Source organism: Bubalus bubalis, chromosome 12 (assembly GCF_019923935.1).
Source record: "Bubalus bubalis isolate 160015118507 breed Murrah chromosome 12, NDDB_SH_1, whole genome shotgun sequence".
In the NCBI taxonomy this organism is placed as follows: Eukaryota; Metazoa; Chordata; class Mammalia; order Artiodactyla; family Bovidae; genus Bubalus; species Bubalus bubalis.
In genome coordinates, this window is record NC_059168.1 from 28253242 (window position 1) to 28279220 (window position 25979).

A 25979-nucleotide genomic window follows, 5' to 3' on the forward strand; every position below is an offset into this window, starting at 1 on the left:
GCAGATATTCAACACACATTCATCATTTAAAAATACTACAGATCTTCTTCCAAAAATCTTTTGGGAAAAGAATGTAATGTTCATAAGTGTACATAAAAGATGAGCTTATATGTGCATCTACCCTCTATATCCAAAACGAGAGGGAGCAGGTGTCTGGGCATTTGTGTGTATGCATTTTTAAGTGATTTGCATTTCAGATCTGAATTGGGCACATGATGGTGTTGAGAGGTGGATTAGAGATGAAGTGGCAGGGCTGAAAAGTACATCAGTAGGGAAGGTGTATGTTGGAAATGGGGAAAAATAACCCTGAGAACAGATTTGTCCAGGGCTGTCTCTGGCCAAACCAGTACGCAGTGACAGGGAGTATTTATATTTATTGCCTTGAAGGATGTTCCTGACTCTTGCCTTCTGGATTGTTTTGAGAGGAAAGACTTTGTGGTTTTTAGCATCCACACCTTTGTATAGAAAACTCAACTCTCTCTGCACATTCCTGATACCTGTGTTTCTACTTGAGCATGTGTATAGTCACGCTCTTTTTTTTTTCTTTTTAAATGATGCTTTCTGTATCATTATCTGTAGCCCAACTGGTGAAAGGAAGAAGGAATATTTCATCCAACATTGTGTTGGAAAGAAAGCTTTCCAAGATGCTCCATGTGTATTTTTTAACTTTATTTACTTGTTTGGCCACCGTGGATCTTAGCTGTGGCGTGTAAGATCTTCCGTTGCAGGCACATGGACTCTCTGGTTGCAGCATGTGGGCTCAGTAGTTGTGGTGCATGGGTTTAGTTGCTCCACAGCATATGGGATCTTAGTTTCCCAACCAGGGATTGAAACCACATCCCTTGCGTTGGAAGACGAATTCTTAACCATTGGACCGCAGAGAAGTCCCTCTGTGGGTCTCTGATGAAACCATTAATGGGATTGAAAGTTAGTCTCATGTATCACACAAGGATCACTCAATTGGCCATTGAAAGCCGTTACCATGGCCAAGCAGATCAAATGAAATAGATTAGTAAGTACAGGTTATTTAATGGTTAAAAAACTTGAACATAGGGCCTCCAGAGGGGACAAGGAGGTTCTTTCATGATGTCTGTCCACTGTCCTGGCTGAATAGTATATACACCCTGAGAAATCCACCTTGGTTTGGGAATAACATATAGACATTGTGCTCAATAAAAGGTATGGCATCATCTCTGCCCACTTTGGTTGTGACGATGCCTGTGGTGGGCAAGGCTGGGGTTGGTTAGAATGAAAAATGTCTATCTTTGGGAAGCTTCTTAATGCCAATGGGGCTTTCTGTGTAGTTCAGTCGGTAATGCATCTGCCCACCATGTGGGAGACCTGGGTTCAATTCCTGGGTTGAGAAGTTCCCCTGGAGAAGGAAATGGCAGCCCACTCTGGTATTCTTGCCTGGAGAATCCCATGGACAGAAGAGCCTAGCAGGCTACAGTTAATGGGATCGCAAGAGTCGGACACGACTTAGTGCTATCTTTCTTTCTTAATGCCAAGGTTTTTCCAGAGTACATTTTTAAAGCCGTGTATTAAATCCAACTACATAAGTGGGGAACTAACTGCACCTTATAAAAGGCTTAACATGCAGGCAGAGCCCTCTTTTGGAGGCTTTTTTGTTAGATGTCAAGGGTGAAAGTGAAGTTGTGTCCGACTCTTTGTGACCCCATGGACTGTAGCCTACCAGGCTCCTCCATCCATGGGATTTTCCAGGCACAAATACTGGAGTGGGTTGCCATTTCCTTCTCCAGGAGATCTTTCCCACCTAGGGATTGAACCCGGGTCTCCCGCATTGTAGACAGATGCTTTACCATCTGAGCCACCAGGGAAATCTAAAACTCATTATTTCTGCTCTGCTCTGGAAATGGATTTAACTGGAGCCGAGCCAGTCTCACAGTCTGCATGAGCCATACTTCCCTCCTGTTAGAGTGGGTAGAGACTTTAGCTGTAGTGTTGGATTGGAAAAGTCCCGTTGATAGAGAAGTTGTTTACTATTTTAGGTATATTCTGTAGCTTGTTTGACATTGAAAGAGAAGATGAATGATCCAGTTAATCTATATAGGGTCAGTGAACCCTTCCAGATGGAGCAGAGAAGCCCCCTAAGGACAGGCCCCTGGGAAGAGCCTGCTTCCCTGCCAGAAAGCAGAGAGAAGAAGGTGGCTTCTTTGACCTGTTGCTGCCCAGTGATCAGTGCCTCTGGATGTTGTAAGTCAGAGTCTTAAATGAAAAAGCGTTTTAAAAATAAGCATCGTGTTGGGTTGGCCAAGAAGTTCATATGGAAAAACCCAGATGAACTTCTTGGCCAACCCAATATTATTAGAATATTGCTGGTTTTTTTTGACATTTTTAGATAGTTATTTGAGGAGGGGTCCTATTTTGCTCCATCCATTGGAGGTATTGTCTTGTGGCAAGCGACTGGGAGAGGCACCGAGGGTGTGCTTCCTTCATGGTAATGCGCTCATAGTCTCGATGTAAGAATGTCTGATAGGCAGGTGAAGGATGACATGATTCACTTGGGTGGTACCCTCCTGGTAGTCCATCTAAGAATCCAGGTGAATCAGGTCAATAGAGGGTGACTGTGTAGTCACTGGTCAGCCTTTCCATCTCTCAGCAAGAGCATCCTGGTCTGTGGACCAGTGGCATCAGGAAGGTGTTGGAGGATAAGTTCCATAACTGTTTTCTCTGTTTGGCCTCCTGTTACAGAAAAACTCCATCAGGATGTCCACCTTCACTTCCAGAATGTCTTACTTATAGTTATCCATAGCCACTGCATGGGTGAAAAGCAAAATACTATTACCATCATCGTTTTCAGAATTTGTGTTAGGGCCTTTGACTTTTAAAACAAGGACACCAAATATAGAAGAAACAGAAAACGGCTCTGTACAAGGTTAATGAAAGCCTCTCATCTCCATCCCATTTTAATCCTGAAGAGAGAAAATAGCTGAGCTGTAGTGATTATTTCCGGCTAAGAAAATTATAAAATTGGGGCTCAGTTAGTCTTCATAAGGGGCAGCCTTGGAATAGCATGGATGCTATTTTGAATATTTGAGAAAAGAGTGACATTCAATGAGAAATGGGAATGACTCTGCGCTGCTGGGATGGGGCAGCTCCCTGCAGGCATTGGTGGCCCCTGGGGATAGCCCAGTTTCCTCTCCTGTGTGGGTTTGGGAAACCCTTGAGTCCAGTAGTCATTGCTGGATTGACTCCCACCCGCAGCTCCCAGGAGAAGCTCGGAGGAGTGGAAAGAGCCCAGAAGTGGTGAATATGCTTTTCACATTGGCTTCCAGTCCCAACTGTCTAATATCAGGGAAATAAGACTTCTTGGAGAGGTTTAACTTCAGTCATGGGCCAAGATGAAGTTTTCTGTACAGAGTTAAAAGGATAAGGGAATAAAAACCATGAATAGGCAGCAGAAAGGAGTGGCTGGGTCACCTGCCTGGGGGCGGGGGTTGGTATAAACCTCCCACAGGACTTCATAGTTGTGCAACAATTGGGCAACATTTGGCCAGGGTGGAGAGGGCTTGGCAAAGGTATTTGCACTCCTAATAGATTCCTATCTTCTCCATGAAAGCAAGTATTAAAGTTCTGCTAAGCTTTTAAGAGGAAGAAATCAATTGCTTCATCTAGTCTAGCACACTTTAGTTGCATTTTCTTAGAGTTTTAGTCAACAAACATCCACTGTAGCGAAGGCACAGGGCTGGAGACCCCAGAGGATCAAGGGAGAAGAAGACATCTTGGTTTCTACCCATGGGAGCTACAGTCTAGTGGGGACGGGGCATGGGGAGGACAAGCATACAGATGATTGCAGCCAAGGCAGGAGATGGTGAATGCCATGAGGGGACGTGGGGGGAGTGGTTTTAGGGCTTCTGTAGAGGAGAAGCGGGGTAGAGTGGTGTTAACAGAGTAGTCCTGGAGCCACACAGCCTTCATTCAAGCCCTGGTCTGCCCTTATTTATTGAGACATTTGGGATAAGTTCTTAAACACTCTGTGCCTCGTTTCCTTGACTGCAAACTGAGAGTCATTCTAGTACTATGTCAGAGGGTATGTTTTAATGTTCATAAAGTTAGTTTTAGCTCCAAGACCAGAAATGGAGGGACTGTGCTGACCTTGAGTTAGTGACTGACAACCTCCGGGCCTCAGTTTCCTCATTTGAACTGGATCAGACTGAATAAATGCTAATATTTTCGTTATTCTAAAATTCTATTATTCTGTGATTTTATATGAAGAGCTTTCTGGGTATCCATTACTGTGCTAAGCATGGTGGGAAAGAGAAAAGGTAATAATCCTCAATAAGCCATAATCTATGTGAGGAGAGGACATAAATGTTCAGGATAGTACTGGAGAATTAGAGAATATTAGAAATTAAAAACTTGGTTATATGGGTGTAACAGAATAGAAATAGAGAGTTTAGAGCAGACCAAAATAGTCAAGAGATTCCACAGCAACCATCAATTCAATCTGTAGAACCACAGAGACTATAGACAAGAGCTCAGCCTTGTTTATCAAATACCAGCATTCTGAAGCTTGAAACATTGCTTCATATTTAAGTTAAATAAACAATCAAGTTAAATTTCTTAATATTTAAGTTAAAGTTGAACTGTAGAAAAACAGTTCAACTGTTGGGACTTCCCTGACAGTCTAGTGTTTAAGATTTCTTCCAATACAAGGGGGTACAGATTCAGTCTCTGGTTGGGGAGCGAAGATGCCACATGCCTCATGGCCAAAAAAACAAAACATAAAACAGAAACAATATTGCAACAAATTCAGTAAAGACTTTAAAAATGGTCCACATCAAAAAAAAAAAAAAATTACCTATTTAGGATTTAGATGGAATAAGATCAGTAAAACTCCTTGCTCAAAGAAAAAATATGTTCTGAAACTGTAAAGAGGCTCACGCTGATTATCCATGTATTCCTGGTTGGTCATTGTGGTAGAACACAGTTCTGGTAGAACATTATGTCAGTTATCTGACTCCTCGCTCTCAACAGCCGGGGCATCCCAATGGTGTTCTCAGCCCCTCCTCTAGAGGGCAGCACACAGAGGTGGCCCTGCGGAGCTCTCCAGCCACAGCTTTGGGAAAGCTTAGTATTCCTCAAGCTTCCTTATCAAAGATGAGTTCTGCTCCTAAGGTTCCTCCCTCCATGCCTTGGAGACTCTAGGTCCACTCTCTCCAACAGTGTTTAAACTTAGGTTTTAAGGAAACTGCCTCCCGCAGCCCTACTTTCTCGTAGTTTCTTAAGGTGGATATGCACACCAGACCATTAGTGACCCTGGCCTACACAGGTGACAGGAAACTTAAAATACTTGGCATATTGATAGTGCCAGAAGACTGATATAGACAGCAAGGTTACCCTGTCCAGGAAACTAGGGGCACCTCCTGCTGGAAGGGTTGAGCTGGGGGCTTGAGTGGACCTGGGAGGATGAGTGGAGGCCAGGTCAGGTCAGCAGATAAGATGGATGGAGATACCAGGTACGTCCATTCCCCCACAGTGACCCCCTCCCCCACTGCTCCTCGCTAAGCAAACATGGGAGGTGGCAAAGCCAGTTAGATGCGCGGAAAGGAAGCCAGATAGAAAGGACAGATGAGACACAAACATGAACACCCCCCCAGCCAACAACTGGTCACTGAGAATCCTGCTCATCACCCAAGTGGTCAGGGACGGCCTGGCTTGATAGGCCAGTTCGGGGCATCCTGGCTTCAGATGAGTGGACCACAAACCCTCACGACATATCAGTACATTTCGTTTATATAGCACCCTCTGTGAAGGCACAAGGGTGTGTCCTATTTGCCATCAAAACACACCTCAACCTAGGCACCCACCAAGGTAGAGAGGACAGATGGGGTCAGGAGGTCTAGAAGGGTGGAAGGGGCGGTGACTTGCTGTGATAACCCTTCAGAGAAAACCAGAGATGAGAACGGTTCAGAAGCCGGGTCTGCCTTCCAGGCCGCACCCCGGGCACCTTTCTTCTCTCCCCAGTTGTACCCTTGTCTCATTCCCCATTCCTCCCCTCCTTTCCTTTCATAAAAAAGTTATTTTTTCCCCAAATAAGCAAGATGGAATCAAACTTTGCAACCTCCAAATGTATGAAATAAACATTATTCCTAATGAGCCTCTGGGAAAGTGCTCACCTTTGAACTTGGCCAAGGATTATGGGGGAAAGAAAATGTCTTAAGAACTCGATAGAGTGTTGGAGTTTCCTGGATTTTTTTCAGTCAAGTTACATATTACATTTCTTTTCCTTAATAAGGGCACTTCCAGAAATGCTTCCTGGATGATTAGGCCGTGTCCAAAAGCAGAGACCTACAGTTGGCTACTGACACTGGTTTGGGGATTGTCATCCGGGTGCTAGACAACAGCAGATGGGGAGACATGGTTTCCAGAATGTGCTGACTTTCCTAGGACTCAGCCTCTCCACTCTGGGTCCTTTCCAGGCAGGAGCAGAGCATGTAGGCTATCCCAGGGTGAGGAAAGGGGAGGCCTGGAGCAGAACAGGAAGATGATCAAGAGAACCTGATGGCCGAAAGGTAATAGGGCCAAGGAGGCCTCCTGCTAAGATGAGCTGTTTTCCCTGAGACCTTGCCTGTTCACTGGCCTACGCTCCTCTCTATTTTTGTCTCCAAGAAGGAATAATAAGATGTCTGTTAAACTTTCCCAAAGAGAAAACACTATTGGCTATCTCTATAACCTCTACTTGCCTCACATGGATTATCAGACATTTTCATTTCCTTAGCTCTTCTTTCCTCACAGCCAAGAAGCTCGTCACTAGACATCAAGATGAATCATTCACAGGAGGACTTAAATCCAACTAGGAAAGTGTAACTGCTCAACACATTTTGCTTGAGGTCCTGGAACATTTGTGATGCCTGGGTTTGTTGTAACATGTAGAAGACTTGGTGACATTTTGTTTCCTTGAAACTTTTCCTCCAAGTTTCCATCTTCAGGCTTTAATCATGACAGAGGCCATCAGCTCTGTGCTCCCCTGCCCCTGTGATGGCAGAAAGTGCCCTGCGCACCCCCAGTCCTACAGATCTGTGGGACCAGGGCTTCATGGCACCCAGCAGCGTGGATGTCGGTTGCTGATTCATGGAGAGGCTGCCTTTCTCTGACCCCTCCCCAGCCCCTGCACATGGGGAAGTTTAGTACACAGCCCTTGAATTGAAAGTGCCCATGTACAGGCTGCCTCCTGTCCTGCACCTGTTTACTGCAGCTTGTCTTTTAAAATAAGCCATCCTGCCAAGAGCAGGTTCCCCTGGTGGCTTTGGGGTTTGTCGAGGTTCTCTAGAATCGACAACTTAGCAGTGACCTCATAAGTCTTGGCTCTGGCGAGGCAAGGTCTTTGCGCCAGAACAGGGTCAGCACCCATGGAGATAATCACCTCTTGTAATATCCACACAATCATCTCATTGTCAAAGCACTAGGAATGCGAAAATAGAAGAAATGCCACAACAGGGTTGCCCCATGGTTCCGCTAACCCAGGCTTCTGCTTCTTACTGAGGGCACCTTGGGACACCTTGGGAGGGACAGTCCCCCTGTTCTGGGCCGACCCCAATTGGTTAAGGCCTGTGCTCCCAAACCTGAGTTGAGCCCTGTTTACCAGGCCTGGTTCTGGTCCATCTTGTCGGGAACCCCTTCACGCCTTCTTTGTCCTGGCTCACTCCCATTTGTCCTTACTGTCTCCTTGAGAAGCCTTCCATAGGTCTCCCTTTCTCCTCGCCTAGGTCAGGGCACCCTCTGTGCTCCCAGAGCTCTGTTTACTGACTTCAGCAGCAACAGAGTCAACCCTACACGTCAGGCATGATTCTAAGCGTGCTGCACATATGTAACACTTACTCTGCACAAGAGCCCAGGAGGCAGGGACTTTGAGATGAACTGTTTTTACAAGACACAGGTTTAGAGAAACCTCAGTGACTTGCCCCGGGTCACAGAGGAAACATCTGCGCCCCCAAGCCCAGGCTGTCTGTCTGTCTGGCCCTAGGCCCTGACCTACTTGTCCGTCTCCCTCACTAGACCATCAGCAAACTGCGGGCAGGAACCCATCTTTCCCTCCTGTATCCCCTAGGGCCTGGCACTGAGCAGGCACTCAGTAAATGTTGACTCAATGAAAACAAAAGCTCACCAAACATAAATGCCAAATGGGATTTAAATTCCAAAGAGCCACACTTCTTGACAGAAGGCTAAAATGCAAAGGAGTCCTTGCTCTCTGAGCTCAGTGATGGTGCTTTTCAGAACCCTGGTTGCCTCAGGACTTCTCCTACGTGCCAGAGTTATACAGTTAGGTGGGTGTAGGGCAGGCAGGTTTCTCACAATCTCGAAGGCGATCAGAAGTCACTCCAATGAAGCCAGAGCTGCATCTGGCATTTTTTAAATAATTAGGAGAAACTAGTAAGCAGAGACCCAGCAAAGAGCATTTCTTACTTGATTCTGGAGAAACGAATCTTCTCCTCCAATGTGGCAGCAGGATTTGAAATGTCCCAGGCTTGCAATGCAGGAGACCCTGGTTCAATTCCTGGTTCAGTAAGACCCCCACTGGAGAAGGGATATGCTACACACTCCAGTATTCTTGGGCTTCCCTGGTAGCTCAGACCATAAAGAATCTGCCTGCAATGCGGGAGACCTGGGTTCAATCCCTAGGTTGGGAAGATTCCCCCAGAGGAGGAAATGGCAACCCACTCCAGTATTCTTGCCCAGAGAATTCCCATGGACAGAGGAGCCTGGCGGACTGCAGTCCATGGGGTCGCAGAGAGTCGGACACGACTGAGGGACTCAGCACAGGCACAGCTGAGAGAAGCCATGAGAGCTACCAGGACTACATAGCCACTCAGGTCTCCCACACACAGCTAATCTTCTAAATGGTTTAATCAAACCCAGTGTGGCCTCTGAGGCTACAGGGACTTGGGGCTGTTTTTTCCTTGGGCTTAAAGTCTTTTCTCGGCTGCTGACTCACATGTTAATGATTGCTTCCCACAAAGTGGAATTAACAGTGCTGCTCCACTCGCTTGCCTGGGTGTTAATCGATGCTACAGTCAGGGGACCCTCGTCCCAAACACAGAAACCAGCCTTTGCTTCAGAGTCGCTGGGGTAAAGGCTGCTGGGGGCACTCTGCTCGGCCCAGGATACCAAGGGTTAACCTCCCAGTCTTTTGACCAAAATCTCCAGAAAAGTGGTGTAGGCAGGAGTTTCGGTTCCCTGTCACCTGTCAGCATTAAAGGGCAGAACTGGTGTTTCACAGAAATAATATTGACTTGTTTCTCTTTGACTGCTAGGCTGGATAATGAAGTAAAAATGACATTATCTCTAATTAAAGTGATTTGCAGAAATCACTTGTAGAATCTCAGTACCAGAGATTTGCCATTAGCAGGTTAGCCAGATAAGAGGAGCAGCTGGGTTCTGTTAACCCCTCCTAGTCTGGGGTGTGTGTGTATGTCGGGGGTGGGTATGTTAGGGGGCAGGGTTGAGGTTAGGGGACTAGATTCTTAAAGATTGAAGTGTGGGCTAATGGTTTATTCCAAAGTGTAGGTCATTCTCCAACCCTTCTTGCTTGCCTTTAAGATTGTATTGGGTTTTTAATGGGTTCCCCCCACCCCTTAGGGTTTTTGTGTTTAGTAGCTTTTTTTTCTTTTTTTTGGCTTGGCCAATTTTCTCACCTGTATTTTACATCACCGAAGGGGTGGAACCCTGGCCAAGCTCCAGCATCCTCCGTGCCAGAAATCTGACTCCTGAAAGGGCATGTCCACATGTGACACGAGGCCTTTGGGTGAAGGTGGTGTTGGCAACAGATCACTCTGTTGTCTCTGGGAGGTGGGGTCAGAGGCAGAAGCCTCCCTGGGCTCATCTGGAAGGTAGGGAAGAGGAGGGAGGGGAGGGGCAGGGGGGTGAGGAAGGAGCGGGCTGCCCCTGTCCCGGCTTGTTCACCGGTGTTAGTGAAAGCTGCCTGGCGTCTGGCACACTGAACATGATGTGGACACGGGCACAGCCAGCAGCTTCATATGAAAACGTCCCGAGGGTATGAGGATCTGGTCCCCGGGAACAAGGAGTCACTGGATGTTAAGTAACTGGGTGATGAATGCAGCCACCCTCACACCTCTTTATTAACCCACTTTCTACCCGGAAAGCAGCAGAGCATTGTAGCTCTACCATCCTAATCCCACTGCTGGGGGATCACACCGGTTTAGCCTTCACTCCAGCTTGTCATACCATATCTGAAAGAGCTGGATGAAACTGTCATTGTTGGGGTAAGAGGCAGCCCCAGCCTCTGGTACATGAACTCTTGACATTTTGCGTCTGTCCTCAGAGAAGATCCTTAAGATAGGAAATACTGAGGTGATGCTCACTTGTAGTTAAGTGAAACAACACAACTTTCCGGTTGCTCAGGGCCGGCAGGAGAGGGGAAATCAGTGTGGACTGGGTAATGTGGCCAGGAAAACCTCTGTGGAGCTGATGGGCCTGTGTTGGTTCTGAAAGTACAGGGTTTGGAATGTAGGAAAGGAGGGATCGCATTTCAGGTAAGGAAAAAGACCTTGAGGGGCATCCACAGCTTGAATGTCACAGTGAGGGTAGTAGGGAGCTGCCCCTGTTTTTTTAAATAGGGGAATGACATGCTGAAATAGCTTGGGGAAAGCAGGGGTGGGCTGGTGTGCTGGTCCTCTCTCTGAGATCTGGTTGGAAGTGTATTCTTCTTGATCCGTGGTCAAGGAGGTGAGAGGCAAGGAAAAACAGCTAGAGGATGGGGGCTAAAGTCTGAAAACAAATACAACACCGGTGGAGTCCGAGGAGGCATGCGACCTTGCTCAAGTTTGTTTTCTGTCCCATGGGCAGTGTCTGAGTAACTGTTCAGCAAGAATGCCTTGCCGAAGTCTCTGCGGGCTGGACCGAGGCTCCTGCTCGTGGTGGCCCAAGGGTTGCTGCCATATTTAGAACTCTTAACAAAGGGACTTGTTTCCCCTGGCTCTGCTCCCAAGGAAGAAGGGTTCTCGTATTTGCTGTCCACTGTGGCAGAAGCACAACCAGCAGAAGAGGGGTCCAGGCTGGGTTCTACACTGCCCACCGCCCACTAGGTCAACCGCTAACTGGTCAGTCGGGCAGGCGGTTACCAACTCAGCAACTTTATTATCGTTGACAGCCCTCCTCTGTGCTTGGCCGCTCAGCCCTGTGTGCTGAGTGAAGTTATTCTCCCCATTTGGACTTTTCCCATCTTGCACCCACCTCCAGTATGTCTCCTGACCCCTGGCACCCCTGTTCACTCCCCAGCAGTATCTTTGTTCTTACCCCTCCTGCCCTCATGATTACCTCCCTGTTATCTGCTCCTCCTTCGAATTCCCCCTTTGGTGACAGGCTCTCCCCATGTTGTCCAGCTTTACATACTTTCTCCACTCAAACTCCCATGGCATCTGCTGACCCCCAGGCCGTTCCTTCAGGACTTGACTCTTCACTTCTCTACAAGCTCCCTGAGGTCAGGTGTGGTCATTCCATCTTTCATTCTATTGCTCACAGCCCCAGCACATGAAAAGCGATTTACAAATACTTACTGAATGAGTGGAGAGAAAAAGTGGTTGCTGGGGGGAGGGGGGAATACAACGTATTTCCCAAATTACTCAATATTATCACTTGAGAGCATGATAGTAATGTGAGGAAGACTCTTTGGCATTTCCCATGGTTTTTGATGACTTCTGTACAAAAAAAATGGAATGTAGCTTCCTAAATGTGCATGAATATCTATCTCACTTCACATCATAGTATGAGGAGGCAGAAATGAACAAAGCAGGGACTTAACTTGACCATGTAAACAGGCTGAAAATTGTGGTTCTAAAGGAGAGAAAGGATCTTGAGTTCTTTCTGGGTTCCGTTCTCTGTTTTTCCTTTTTTTTTTTTTTTGTCTTTGCTTTCTCCGTTCTATAAACAGGGAGGCTAGAAGGGGTATGGAATAGGAGGCGGAATGAGAGAACCTGTTCCTCCCCCCACCCCGACCCTTGCTGTTCTGAAATACTTTAAATACCAGGCACCGCAAGTTCTGGTGTCAAATTGGGATTAGTAAAGCAGATCCTGTGGATATTCCACTATTAACGTATGATCAGGCATCAGTTCTGATTAGAAGTCTGAACAAATGTTTCTTTCTTTGAAATTGAAGATTCTAAAATAAAAAGGAGAGAACCAACCCTTAAAATCATGTTCTGTACTTGAGTTCTCCCTGACCACTGTCTGTTCCAGTTTGGGGCTTTTTAAGTTTTTTTTCCAGCCAGAATGTCTGACGACACTGCCAGGGGAATTTCTGCCCCCTCCTTCCTGAATATACCCAGCGCTGGCCCCTGAGGCGGCCCAGTTCTGTTTTCTCATGACACAGTGATTATTTTTGGCATTGTGCATATTTTCTCTAATGTTATTACCTCCCCCGCTGCCCCTACTCTCCCCCCTCCTTGGTTGCCTTTTGAGGAGCAATCATTTGGGCAGTTCGGTGTAGAGCAGGGGGTTAATTTTAGTTCTGTGTAGTGAGAAGGGAAGTAGAGGGGCAAGAGGACTTCTCCTTTGCTTCCTCTGCAGCACCCCAGCCGCCCGCCCCCCAACCATGGTGTCAGTGCAGAGGTCCTGGCCCCCCCGCTCATGAAAGAGCCTGCTTCTGGCAGGCTCTGGGCTCCCCATTCATCCCCTCTGCCGGCAAGATTTGAGGGACTATCTCGAGGTGACGCTGGGGGCCGCGCCTCAGGGATGGCATCTTAATGACTTGACTTGGCGGGCGTTAGAGCAGCCCCATTCAGAACGAGTTCACTGCCTGTGCAGTTGGCTCGCTCGGCCTCTGATCATAGATGTTCTCTTGTTCACACTGCATGAGGAAATGGAGATTTCCAAGTGGGAAGCAGCCTTCCCAGTGCTTTAACTCTTCCCTTAAGGGGAGAGGAGCCTCGGAGAACAAAACACAGTTTAGGCTGGCCCAGCTGCAGCCCCTGGGAGAGGAGCAAGGCCCAGGACTGGGGACGGAGGCCAAGACAGCCAGGATCACTTTCTTTTCCTCCCTGAGAGGCAAAGGAGATGAGTAAAGGGCACACTTGAATTGTCCTTAAAGTCGAGTAGCAGATATTTACTTAATTTGTCTGCTGTGGTCCAAGGTTCCCTGAAGGATACACTGAAGTAGACGATGTTGTGTCTGTGCCCCACCCCCAAGGCACTTTCTTGCAGTCTAGTTACAGCAGCAGGAGATTTGTGTAGAAAAACCAGCAAGACTGGGAAACCTTTAAGGGAGGTGCCTTGGAGGAGGGAGTGAGAGTGGCCGGGGAAGTGTCTGGGGAAGTAGGGCTGGAACTGCCCCCCAAGGGATGGAGTTTTAAGAGACAAGGGATGAGATGATAGTGGTGAAGATGTGAAGGAGGAGAGGAACTCCAAAGTAGGGCTTGATGAAATCCTATCAAGAAACAGAAGAAGTCAGATGCTTCCTGGCAGAAGAGGAGACCTAACTTGTTAGACTTTAGGTGACTATGGCCGGATAAGGACGGCATCTCTGGGGAGCACTGACCCAGCCAGACGTTGGTATCTCCCTCACGTCCTTGGTCTCCAGGCCTCATGTGTCCCTGGGTCTCTTTCTATTTAGACTGTGGACATGGACAGTAGAATTAGCATCGTCTGGGAGGCGGTTAGAAATATAGAACCTCAGACCCCAGCCCAGCCCTGCGAGTCAGAAGCTGCATTGTAACAGGGTCCTGGGGTGCTTTGTGGGCAGAGTCAGGTTTGAGAAGTGCTGGTCTGTGTAACTCCACGGGCGGCTGTCAGCAGCACTAGTTTAGACCTCAACTCGGATTCAAAGAGTTGGGGAAACACACAAACATCTTGAAGTGTCTCTGCACTGGGGCTCTTCTTAGATGGAAATCTTTTATTCTAATTAAGAATTGGATTCGAATTTTCATGAATGATCTAGAACAGTGAGCAATTTTGAAGAATTCACAGAATGGAAACCATTTAAGCGGTTTTTATCTAATGTCTCCAGTTCCTACTACTCTGTACTATTTATGCTTTGGAGCACACCAGAGGAGCAGATGGTGGGGTCCTTTTCCTCCAGAATGGTTGTTCTAGTGAGGAGACAAAGGCTACAGAAGTGAAGTGAGTGGAGGACAACTCAGGGCCTGATGATGCAATGCAAGGGTCTCTGAACTGGGAGGCAGAGAGGTCAGCATAAGTGAGGCCTTCCTGGAGAAAACGGACCTGGGGAGGTCCTGCTGGATGAGTGCGATTAGACAAACCGAGGGATGAAGACCATGTCCTCCAGGAAAGGTGTGGGGAATAGAAGAGAGGGGCTAGGTCTTAGCCTCTATGGGGACAGTAAGCTGCTTCCCACTCCCTCCAGGGTAAGTGCTTGCCTCCTGCTGGGGAATCATTTTACATCTGGGGCAGGGCACTTTTTTTTTTTTTCTTTATCCCTCTGCTGTGCAATTTCTCGATCAGTTCTCTTAGTTGAAGGCAGTGTTGTAGGAACAGGATGGCTGCCTAGGCAGAATGGCTGGAGCCAAACCACAGATTGTGCTGTTGGAAGCTTGTGGGATTCAGAGGAAGTAGGCTGCTGACAGAGAGAAGCCCTAGGGAAAACCCTTGATCAGATCTGGTACCAGCTTGGGTGTGGGGCAACACCCTCACGCCCGGGGAAGTGGCACCAAGGAAAAGCATTTATCAAGAGTGGAATGTGTAACCTGTGTGTGTGTAGAAAGCCAGGGAAAGTGTTAGTTGCTCAGTTGTGTTTGACTCTTTGCAACCCCGTGGGCTGTAGCCTACGAGGCTTCTCTGTCCATGGGATTTCCCAGGCAAGAATACTGGAGTGGGTTGCCATTTCCTTCTCCAAGGGATCTTTCCGACCCAGGGATTGAACCCAGGGCTCCCACATTATAGGCAGATAGATTCTTTACCATCTGAGCCACCAGGGAAGCCCTAGTCTTTTCTGATGTCTATAGATGCTGATAGCAAAGTAGGAACTTTTTTTCTTTGTGAAACAGACATCTCCAAGCAGAGAAAGGGGATCCTACTGGGCCTGGTTGGTTATTGTGGGACTGGTGAGACTGACCTAAGACAAGAGGGTGAACGTGATGTTCCCTCTACTGCATTCCAACCAAGATTCATCACATTAAATATCCTTAGAGGGCTTCACCCCAATACAGCTAAACCTTCTGAACCCGTGAGAGGGATCTGCCTGAGCATTTTGGGGAAGGTTGCCCGATTGCCATCAACAGTACAGTATGGGATTTGGGGTCAGATGGTAGGTTTGAGTGCTGGCTCCATTGCTGGGTGACACAGGGCACGTCACGAACCTGGAGTCTGTTTCCTCATGTGTGAAATGGGGTGATACAGGCCTACCTCATCAGATTGTATCAGGATTAAATCAGAGGCGGTGCGGTGAGAGTTCTTCAGCGAGGGACAAGTGTTGCATGTGGTCCTTTCTTAGCTGCAGCAGCAGCAGCAGCCCCTCAGCTTGCGGGGATTAATTAGTCCCCCAGCTGGAGTCTGCATGGTGCAGTAGGGCAGGCAGGAGTGGGCATCGGAGGCTGGAGAGACCAGTAGGGAGCCAGGTGGCTGCTCACTTTCCTCCTCTTTATGGGGAGTCTTCTCTCTCGGTGCACGGGGCACGATGCAATCAGAGCAGACAGAAATAACACCTTATTTTTACACTGGGGCTGAGTTCCTACTGACCAACAGGAGTGGCCATCTTTGCAGAACTGGATTCTCCAGTTTCAGTTCCAATTAGTCATCTCTCTTCAGATGTTTTAACATGGGCATGGCATGAGGGAAAGAGGAAGCCTGAGAGAGCTGGTCAGAGGACAGGGAAAGTTGGTGAGACAGTACGCACATCCCGCTGTGCTTCTCTGGCTATCTCCCTGTGGTAGCACCTCCTCTGGGGCTCTGCATTCAGTAATGGCAGCTGTGGTCTGAAGATGCTGCTCCCAAACTCATCTCTTCAACTTCCACAGGTGATCATGGTGAGAAAGTCATGGGGAGCTGGCAACAAGCTGGATATGTGTCATCTTATTTCATAAAAAATGTATACATTAAAAGGCAACACCTGAGAGAAAGGTAGTTATGATAGTGTTATTTATAACAGCTAGAAACTAGAAGCTATACTCTGATCAACAGTCCAGCACATTGTGATCCACCCATACAGTATGACATTGCTGGCTGTTAGGAGTATCTTTAGAGAGTTCTCTAAAATGTAATAAATGTTAAGTAACAAGCCATGTATCCAATGAGATCTCAATTTTTTTCTCTGTACTTTTTGTGTTTTCAAAATTGCCTGCACTGAATGTGCAATGCCCTTACTTCCACCAAAGCCTTTTTAGAAAGTGTTATCTTAAACTAGGTTATGCGATGGTAATGCGTAAAGAAGGTCTGTTTCCAATTGTGTGAACCATCAAGCGCTTCTTGGCAATGGGCTCTGTTATGTGTCCTGGAAAAAGTCAGAGCTCAGGGCTTTGGTTCCAGCTCCACACATTCCAGTACCTTTCTGAGCCTCTATTTTCCTCATCTCTAAAATGGGAATAACAGTACCTGCTCTTTGTGCCCTGCTGGGTAAGATTTACAGATTAATGTATAAAGTGCGCTGTAAGCTGTAATGAGTGATACAAATGCAATGTGTTGAACAGAGAACGACGCCAAGTCTTGGGCTTGGTGAAGCTCAGCATAGAGCCAGCTTGTCACTGTTACTCCTGGGCACGCATGCTTTTCCCCGCTGGGCTGGGGACTGCACATGTCCTGAGATGACGTGAGGAGCTGGGTTATCTGGAGCCCCAGATGGGCTGTACCTACCGAGCTGCCTGGTAATTGGGTCTGCTGCTCTCTTCCCCAAGGCTGCCTGGGGCCTAGGAGGCCACCAGATAAGCATCTCCAGTGGGCCCTGAGCAGATCTGACCATTAGAGGGCCATGTTGGGTGGGCCCCAGACATTACTGTCAGTGCTGAATGCAGTCCAGGCCCTGTCTCCCCAGGCACAGACCGTCAGAGGGGTCAGGCAGCCTGGGGGCTTAGCCTCAAGACAGGGGTGGTGGGGAGGTTGAGAAGTGAGATGCTTCCAGGATCCCTCCTTAAGGGCAGGGCTATATTGCCTCTCCAGCCCTCCTCTCTTCTTTGTATTCCTTCTTTAGGGCTTTTGATCCCCCAGTCTGGAGTATTAGTCTTATCTCCCAGTTGGCCTGTGCTCTCTTTCAGGGCAGAGGCCAGTCCTCTCCCCGAGGCATGTATATTGCTGGGTGAATAGTGCCTTCCACCCTTGTCAAGTTCTGTCTGATCTGCCCAGTTTCTACTGAATTTGCTCGTTTAATTTCTTCTGTTTCACCTGGATAATTTTGATGCCTTTTCCTCTCCTATATAATATATAACTTATGTAATAGAGTCCCCTATACTTCACTACTGCCTCTAGGCAAACATCAGAACACATCCAGAAAGTTGGCCACACCACCTTCTTCTAAAGCATTTTTGCCACTCCTTTGGAACTGCCTTCAGAGCCAAAGACCATTCTTTTCAATGCCTTCAATTGTGGCAAGGCCTTATCTTTGAGGGCATATTTTATTCTTTCAAACAACTGAGATCCATCTACAGCCAAGTCTGTGACTAAAAGGGGTGGCTAAACAGGATAATACTGTTTGCAGTTTGAAATGAAGTTAGTTCTCTGAAGTATTATGATGGATTTGTGTGGCTCTGAGGTCCTTTCTAAAAGACCTCCTAACATACTTAGTGCAGTGATCATTTAGGGCTTCCTAGGTAGCTCAATGATAAATAATTCAACTTCCAATGCAGGAGACCTGGGTTCGATCCGTGGGTTGGGAAGATCCCCTGGAGGAGGAAATGGCAACCCACTCCAGTATTCTTGCCCGGAAAATCCCATGGACAGAGGAGTCTGGTGGGCTACAGTCCATGGGGTCGAAAAGAGTGGGACACGACTCAGCAACTAAACAGCAACAACAAATGGCCATTTCACTAGAATAAAGTTTGTGCCTTCTCCCCAGGTGGCTGTATTGGAGGGTTGTTGGGTTGTATGTAGCCTTGATTCAAATCTGTCTCCTTATTTTCACCTCCCTCTTTCCGTCAGTTATACCTCTGGGGCACTGATGGTCACATGAGCTCCTAGATAAAATAACTTTGGTTTACGATGGTGACCTCAGATTTGTTGTACATAATGAGGGTGGACACAGTCCATGATAGGAGAAGAGATGTGGTTAGGTTTAAGTACATCTGCATTTATTTCAGTCCTCCAAAGACCCGTGATCACAGACTCAGAAATCTGTTAATAGACCCTCCAAGTGATTCTCCTGCAGGCTAAAGTTGAGATCCACTGTTCTACAAAATTGGGACCAGTGCCACTGCATAATGTAAGGATCAGAGGAGAATGTTTATGAAATGCACCTAGCCCCCGTGCTCAATAAATATCAGTTCCCTTTTTTCTTCCACCAAAAAAAAAAAAAAAAGCTTTTTTATGTTTAAAGCTCACTGCTTTGCAGTGGTGGTTTCCCAGCCCTAGCTGCAGAGGAGAATCACAGGGGAAGCTTTAAAACCCCAGATGCCAGGTCAGGCATCCATTTTTTGAGGCTTCTCTGGTGATTGCCATGAGCAGCCAAGATTGAGTGGCACCAGCTTTGGTTCTGCTCTGATTTAATCCACGAAGCCGTCAACCCCTCTGTGTAGGGCAGCCACTCCTGGGTGGGGTCCTGATTGCTGGGATCTGGAGCACATTCCTCCCTTCAGGCACCCCTCGTGCAGCAGCGGTGCAGCCTCAGTGAAGGGACACCCTCCCTGTTGCATTTGACCTTTGTTTCATCCGTTTACAGCCTCCTGCAAATTGGTACCAGCTTAGAATTTCCCCACCAGCCAACAGACTGATTCAAGCCAGCTCAATTAGTTTCAGTCTCTCTCTCCCTAACCTGCTAAAAATCCATTCTGCTTCTAAGCCATCTAACCTTGCAGGGAACAGGTATATTGTTTTGACACCCTGATGGCCTACAGGCATTAGTCATGGGAACCCTAATCACACTAAAGGTCAGGAGACTATGGCTAATTAAACAACCAACCCCCTTGGTATAGAGGGTAACATCTCAGGGGCCCCAGGCCAGGCTAATAATGGTTCCATTACTGACTTAAGTAGGGATCCCTAAGCCAGCCTTACAGCAATGACTCTAAAGTTAGAGACTTTCTAAGATAATGAAGCTCTGGGCAAAGGGGTTTCTCCCTGTTGAACCTGTAGCATGCACCTGCTGAAGCTTAAGGACAGTCATTTTTGTTTTATCTTTTTACTGGCTGCCTGGTTGTTTCCCTTAGTTGAGATCGAATGTTTCAGAATTTGAGATTTTAACTTGGAAAGAATATACATTTGTGTATATGAAAATGTCCCCCCAAAGTGAGAGACGCCGCTTGGTCTCCAGCTGCAGCGTGAAGAGAGACATTCATATAGGCTGAACCTGCGGCTTCTATGGAGCAGCACAGAGCCGCTTCTGATGGCCCTGCACCAGATTCTCAGCCCTGAGTGATGCAGCCTGCATCCTGCCCCAATTCCCCTTCTTCCTACTCACACTCATTTTGAGCTCTGGCCACCTGATGCGAAGAGTTGACTCATTGGAGAAGACCCTGAGGCTGGGAGAGATTAAAGACAGGAGGAGAAGGGGGCGCCAGAGGATGAGATGGTTGGATGACGTCACTGACTCAATGGACGTGAATTTAAGAAAACTATGAGAGATAGTGAAGGACAAGGAAGCCTGGTGTTCTGCAGTCCAGGGGTCGCAGTGAGTCAGAACAACTGTTGGTTCTTAATCCTACTCCTAAGGTTCCAGCTCTTTTCCCAAGGTGAGTGGGATGCTCACCTAAGGCAGCCTCTCCTCCCACCCCACCAAGGAATCTTTATGTCAGTGTCTCTTTTCCATATCGTCCCCCTCCTCCTTCTTGTAGTGTACGTGGACATCCAGTTGGTGGGAAAATACCTAACACAGCCTGGTCCATATTGAAAGTAGACTGAAAATAGCAGCTTCCTTGCTGCCAGTGGAAAAACGTTGACCTTGAACCCAGAACTAGGTTTGAGACCATGTTTTTAGCGAGTCACTTCATCTGTCTACATCTCCCACTTCTTCATCTATTAAATGGGGATGGTGATTTCTATTTCTCAGGGATTTTATGAGACTCACATGAGATAACATGTAAAAAAAAAAAAGTGCTCTCTACACCCCTCAAATACTGTGAGGGTACTGCCGTTTGTCCTTCTGGGATCAGCTGGACTCCTGCCTCCCTGGGGAGCCTGCCTTGACCTTGCTTGTGGCCACCAGCTTGTCTCTCATCTGAACCACTTGTTGTGCTTTTTGTCTGTACTTATTTGTCTGGTTAACAGGGATGTTTCAAGTTGGCACCCCAATCAGACTGCATATTCCTTGAGAACAAGGAATGTGCACCTCAGCCACAAGGTCCAGAAGGGAGCTCAGTAAATACTTCTGGGTCTGCATAAGGACACAGTCAACCAGGGCCATGTTCAAATTGTATATTCCATATACCACATATTGTACAGGACCACCCCATGGTCACAGGAAGGCCACCAAGAAGGATAAGAACAGGGACTTTGTAGAAAGATAAACTGGAGTGAGAAATACATTTCTGATGATCTGAAAAACTTAGATAAAATATATTTTTACCAAAAAATAAATAAACCAGAGAATTGTAACATGGCATGTCTAGAATTATCATTAAAAAAAAAAATTCTAGTCTTTGCAGTGAATTCTAGGACCCATCTAGGGAGAGAAAATAAGGCATATGTATTTTAGGACATGAAGCCTCGTTGACCTAAGAAGGACCAGCAACATGACCCAACAAACTGGTCAAAATCAGCCTGACCAACAAATGAAACTGCAGCCCTGACACATGGTGACTTGGTGACCAGCAGCTGTAGGGCCAAAGTCTGACTGCGACTAGTGCTCAGATTAGCCTGGAAGTGGGATCATTAATATCAGCCATGGTGGAGAGCTTTCTAGTACTCCCATCCCTTCTATACTTGTCTCACTTGATCCTGACAAAGAAGACAGGAGAAGGCTCCCATTTCACAGAAGAGGCCATTGGGGCACTGAGAATGCATTTCCTTGTTCAACATCAGATAGCAAGATAATGGGTTGCCAGTGTATTAAACCCAGTATTAATACAAGTGTATTAACCAGTGTATTAAAACCAGTCCTCCTAACTCCCTGTCCCTTGGTCTGTTGACTTGAGAGGCCCAACCTGTGGTTGATGGGGTGAGGTCAACTGACTGCATCAGTTGGGTCAAGGCAGGCCTTACCTTCACATTTAGGTGTATTTCTTCGTGTTGCTAATTCACTGATGGCAGTGCTACACGTTTGCCTGTTCTTCCAAGAGTCAGCATTAGACAGATATCTCTGTGCTGTGTCACGGTTAACTAGATAATCCAATTAAAGTCATGCTGGTCCCAGAGCACTACTGTAAAAACAAGGTACCTGAAGTGGAGCTCAGACATTTAAACCAAGAGTCTCTGTGAGATTCTCAACCTTTCTTTTTCTCAATGTTAAGACTTTGCTGTTTATTTTTGCTGAAGCCACTATCTTCTACCATTAAGCAATAGAAAGACTGTGTTTTGGCCTGAGAAGAGATGGGTTCTAGTCCTAGCCCAGCTGCTAATTAGCTGAACTGTCCTAGATTAGTAACTTAACCTGGCAGGGCCTCAGTTTCCAGATCTGTGAAATGGGGACAACAGCAGTGCCTGCCTTGCCCATCTCACATGCAGGTGGTGAGGATGGAATTAGACAGGGAGCACCTACGTGTCTCAGGACTTCTAGGTATCTGCTCCCTGACTGTACCATCTCCAGGGGCTTATACAGGCACTAGCTTGTGACCTTGAGAAGTTAAATATGATGTCTGGGTCTCAGTTCCCACATGTGTAAATTATGCTCACAATGCCTCCCATAATTGTCCCATTAAGAGGATTATAATGAGGTACTATATGTAAGGTTCTCAGTGCAGCATCCAGCACAAAAGTGTCAGTAAACATTTGTGCAGCCAAGGGAACATCATCAGATCAGTCGCTCAGTCATGTCCGACTCTTCTCGACCCCATGAATCACAGCACGCCAGGCCTCCCTGTCCATCACCAACTCCCGGAGTTCACCCCAACTCACCTCCATTGAGTCAGTGATGCCATCCATCCATCTAATCCTCTGTCATCCCCTTCTCCTCCTGCCCCCAATCCCTCCCAGCATCAGAGTCTTTTCCAATGAGTCAACTCTTCACATGAGGTGGCCAAAGTACTGGAGTTACAGCTTTAGCATCATTCCTTCCAAAGAAATCCCAGGGCTGATCTCCTTCAGAATGGACTGGTTGGATCTCCTTGCAGTCCAAGGGACTCTCAAGAGTCTTCTCCAACACCACAGTTCAAAAGCATCAATTCTTCGGCGCTCAGCCTTCTTCACAGTCCAACTCTCACATCCATACATGACCACAGGAAAAACCATAGCCTTGACTAGACGAACCTTTGTTGGCAAAGTAATGTCTCTGCTTTTGAATATGCTGTCTAGGTTGGTCATAACTTTCCTTCCAAGGAGTAAGTGTCTTTTAATTTCATGGCTGCAGTCACCGTCTGCAGTGATTTTGGAGCCCAGAAAAATCAAGTCTGACACTGTTTCCACTGTTTCCCCATCTATTTCCCATGAAGTGATGGGACCAGATGCCATGATCTTCATTTTCTGAATGTTGAGCTTTAAGCCAACTTTTTCACTCTCCACTTTCACTTTCATCATGAGGCTCTTTAGTTCCTCTTTATTTTCTGCCACAATGGCACCCCACTCCAGTGCTCTTACCTGGAAAATCCCATGGACGGAGGAGCCTGGTGGGTTGCAGTCCATGGGGTCGCGAACAGTCAGAGCGACTTCACTTTCACTTTTCACTTTCATGCATTGGAGAAGGAAATGGCAACCCACTCCAGTGTTCTTGCCTGGAGAATCCCAGGGACGGGGGAGCCTGGTAGGCTACTGTCTATGGGTCACACAGAGTTGGACACGACTGAAGTGACTTAGCATAGCATAGCATAGCATCTGCATATCTGAGGTTATTGATATTTCTCCCGGCAATCTTGATTCCAGCTTGTGTTTCTTCCAGTCCAGTGTTTCTCATGATGTACTCTGCATGTAAGTTAAATAAACAGGGTGAAGGGAACATAGTAGGAGCCAAATCTCAAAGGCCATTGCCAGACAGAGCGCCAACTCCAGACAGCCTTTTTCTTCCCTGGCTCTTCCTCACTGTCTGCTCTTCCACTTCAAGGAAAGGGTGATGGCAAAGGGAAGCACTGTGTGTGCAGATCTTGGCATGAAGGTCACAGCCTGTGCTGGTGTCTGTTTCACTCAGGAGGCCTTCTCTTGTTGCTGTTGTTGTTTAGTCGCTAAGTGGTGTCCAGTGCTTTTTGCGACCCCGTGGACTGTAGCCCACCAGGTCCCTCTGTCCATGGGATTTTCCAGGCAAGAATGCTGGAGTGGGTTGCCATTTCCTTCTCCAGGGGATCTTCCCAACCCAGGGATCAAACCTGCATCTCCTACATTGGCAGGCGGATTCTTTACCACTGAGCCACCAGGAAAGCCCAGGCTTTCTCTAGAGGCTTCTAATGGCTGATCACATGTTGATGATGCTTTTTTCAGAAAGTGTGAACGTAGGTGCTGGAGAGTGGACTCAATGTCCTGAAGACACCAGCTCTCCTTTACCTGCTGTCATGACGCGCAGGTGCGATGGGTGCAGTCACAGCATCCTGCCTCTTTACCCTCCCTTCCTGGGCCAAGATGCCTGCAAACCTTGACCAACCACTTGTGCTCCACAGTCAGAGGTCAGGATTTAAAGGCAACTGGGAGGGACTAGTATACAAACTGCCACTACCGGCTGGAGCAAGAGCAGAATGATCCTACGGGCTCTGAGGGATGGGTGTGAGGATGGGCGGGGCACAGGGCCCGGAGCTGTAACAGCTGAAAGTCAGCAGGGGTGGGGTGGGGGTGGTGGGCACGGAGGAAGCAGGTTTGGTAAAGGAAACAGAAAAGGGAGATAGGGCAAGAAAAACAATCCCACCCATTTCACAATTTTTCAGAAGGTTCTTCCAGACCATCGAGAGCTGTTGGAGTTTCTTCTTGCATTCTGAATCTACGATGCTTAATCTATCCAAGGAGCGCTGGATGTTCTGTTTTTTTTAAAATAAAGCATGTTTTAAAGTCAAAACTGTGCCTCTGCCCCAAATCTTGAGGGCTTTGAGAGATGGCATTCCCAAATCTTAAGGGGTTTGAGAGATGGCGTGTCAACATTTGGGGAATCCCAAAAATACTGATTTTTTTTTTTTTTTTTCTGTCCAGATAACAGGCTGCAAAGCCAAACAAAAAGAGAAGTAACCTTTGGTTTTAGAACTCTCAGGAGAAAGGATAGACAGAGCAAGTCGGAGCTGGTTGGGTGAGGCCTTGAGAGCTATGAGCATCACTGGACACTTGTTTATTAAACAAGCAATATAGGTATTTTATAGAAACATAAGAAAATATGGATAAGCACTTAAAAAAAAAAATCTCCTCCTCACCTCACTGACCTGACACTATGAACGTTTTTGAAGATAGGGAGACAGGACATCGTTGGTGGGTAAGAGCCTAGAGTTTGGGGCCCAGATGCCTGGTGTAGGGTCCCACTTCCCTACCTAGAGGCTGTCTTAGAGGCTGCAGGTGAATTAACGGCCGTCCCCCCTTATCCGTGGTTTCACTTTCTGTGATTTCAGTTCCGCAGAGTCAAGCCCAGGATGAAAATATTGAATGGAAAATTCTAGAAATAAACAATTCATAAGTTTTCCGTCTGAGGCCATTCTGAGAAGCATGATGAAATCTCCTGCCGTCCCACCCAGGACGTGAATCATTCCTTTGTCCGGTGTGTTTGTGCCGTATATGCTACCTGCCCATTCGTCCAGGGCAAAACAGTACATGTAGGGTTCCTGGACTGTCGGTGTGTTCAGGCATCCACTGGGGATCTCGGAATGAATCCCCGCGAATAAAGGAGGGACTACAATACGTAGCCTCCATCGACCCATTTCCTCATCTGTAAATTAGGGATAATGATAACTACTCCCAAGGTTGGTTGTGAGAATTAAAGGAGCCAGGGCAGCAGGGCTTAACACCGTCCCTGGGATATAGTAAGCACCATACGCAGGGCAGCTGTAAGAATAATAGTCGTTAGTATTTTATTTCTAGGTTTTTCCTATATAAGAGGTGTTATGTATAAAACATATATTTCCATGAAAATAGGATTCTGCTGTACTCTTTTGTAACGTTTTTGCTCTCATGCTCATATCTTCATGGACAAATTTGTTATTACTATGAGCTAACACTGCTTTACCATCGGGATAGCCCTGGCACTGAAGATTTTCCACGTGTTATCACATGTCAGTCTTCAACATTAACTCTGTGGGGCAAGTACTGTATTATCATTATCATTTTTCTCAGATGAGAAAACTGAGGCTAATCAGTTTAAATAATATAAATGTACAGAGCTGGCAAGTGGACCTGTCTCCTGCAAGAAGGGAGATGAGACTGACTGGAAGCCTATGCTGGTAGATCAGAGAGGAATCGTGTCTGTGCTTGGTCCTTTTTAACCCTTGGCAGGTGTGTGCTTCGGACATCAGACAGATAGGTGTCCGTCTGGTTGACTGCTCCTGGGCTTTAGTGGCGTTTTCAATTTTTGTGATGGAAATCACTGATATGAAATGGAATCTAAGGTCCAGTACTGGGCTTAGTTGTTTAAGCATTTTATCCAGAAGCAGTTCTTCATCTTGCTTTCCAGAGGCTTTGACACAGCCATCTGAGCCACTGACCACAGCTTCCTCACACTTCCCTCTTTGTCCTGGGCGCTCACCTCAGTCCCCAAACAGCCCTGGGCATTGCCAGTGGATTTACTCAACCAGCAAGTCTTTGCTCAGACTTCACCCACTGGAAGCCCTGGTGTGGGCTCCATGGCGTGCGGGATGGGAGGG

General features: G+C 47.1%; 1 protein-coding gene across 1 annotated transcript in view; it reads left to right on the top strand.

Annotated features, from left to right (window-relative positions):
• EPAS1 (endothelial PAS domain protein 1) overlaps window positions 1–25979 on the top strand; it is a 92241-nt gene that overhangs the window by 25861 nt on the left and 40401 nt on the right. The gene's annotated exons all lie outside the window — the stretch shown is intronic.